The following is a 1,708-nucleotide window of genomic DNA, read 5'->3' on the forward strand; positions in this document are numbered from 1 at the left end:
GTTACATCTATAAAAAGAAGAAACTCCAACTGATGAAATTGACTTAAAACTTTTTATATACATTGTACCATAAACTGTCCAACGAATAGTCAAGGAAGATCACATCACTCTAATTAAGTCAGTTAGTATCCAGAAATACTTCCCCGCGTCGTATCAGCAGTATGTACGACATATACATCAAGGTATGGTATTAGATTGGATACCCGGTTGATAATATATAAACTAGAAAAAATTAGATCAAAATATTTTCCTTTTAAAAAGATAACGCAAACAGACACTTCGTTAACCAGATAATATAAAACAAATAAACCACAAATTTGTATATGTACACATATATCAGTGAAGTTAAAATAGAACAAGCTTCAAATGTAAAGTATCAAGAATCAATTTCTATTCCCATAGACCAGATAATAATAATCATTACAGAAACGTGTGCCAATATTGACATACGTATATACGAAATTAGCAAAGGAATGGAGTTCATTTACACACCAGCATAACTCTTTCTTTCCATGTAGAAGAGATGTCAACTTGAATTCACAGTCTTGGGAATGAACGCTAACAAGATTTACAATGTGCAAAGAAAAGTTTATTATATCAAAGAAAACCTCTCGAAGAAACAAAACAAACTGTTTACAGAATGCTTGATGTTTACAGAATTTTGTGCACAACAAGGAAAGAAAGTAAAATTTCCGTCCAACACGCATTAAAGGACACATCCTGTGATTCCCTACTTTTTGGCTGATGAGTATCAGGGTCGATGTAAGTATGCAGAGAACTGATAGGCTCTGTAGGTCAGGAATACGTTGGTTTCGATGTCCCAAAGTGAGCTGTGTCGTCCAAACAGGAGTCGAAGAAAGGATCGACGGTTCCGACAGTATTGTAGTCACTTCTCGTGTCACCGTGTGCTCATGGAGAAGCTTTCGGTAGAGATCTATGGGTCTATCCGCATCTGCTGACTCTTTTGTGTAATTCTGTGTCGCACATTATCCATGAAACCACAGATCTGCAGTAGGATCCTCACACGAGTGACGAGAACCGGCCCAAAAACACGGATTATTTACTTGTGAGGGCGCATATCTCCGATGTCCGACTGTCCCTTCGGGCAGTGTGAGTATGTTGACAACAGGAAAACATACTAATTTCCGAATATGTACACAGCAAAGTTACATTCGAAGTTATTCCAGTGCCAGAGCTCAAAAGAGCCAGATGCTGCTGATAGTTCTCTACTACTTCGACCCATGCGTCAGCTGAGCTTGGTCTATATGTGCGTATGTTTGTCGAAGAAGAAACAGAATCATAACACCTTCATAACACACTCCTAGCTATACACCTGATGGATATCATAACAGCCGAAGAATAAGTTGCAACTGAAACCAAACTAAGCTCTGCTGACTTGTGGTCGAAATAGTCGAGAGTGACCATCGTTGTCTGGCTGTTTTGAGCTCTGGCACTGGAATAATTTCAAATGTGACATGGTGATTTGCATATTGGGAAACCAGCATGTCTTCTGTTGCCCTCATACCCACTGTGCCCAATGGGCCCTTCGGCCACCGAAGATACGCGTCCCCACAAACAACAATGTGCTTGCGGACCGCTTCTCGTCACTTCTTACCAAGATCCTGTTGGATATCTATGGTTTCATGTGTAGTGTGTGACATAGAATTACACAACGTAGTTAGGAGATGAGGATAAACCCAAAGATCTC

The sequence above is a fragment of the Thermobia domestica genome, chromosome 8 (assembly GCF_964235325.1).
Source record: "Thermobia domestica chromosome 8, izTheDome1.hap1.1, whole genome shotgun sequence".
NCBI classification, from domain to species: domain Eukaryota; kingdom Metazoa; phylum Arthropoda; class Insecta; order Zygentoma; family Lepismatidae; genus Thermobia; species Thermobia domestica.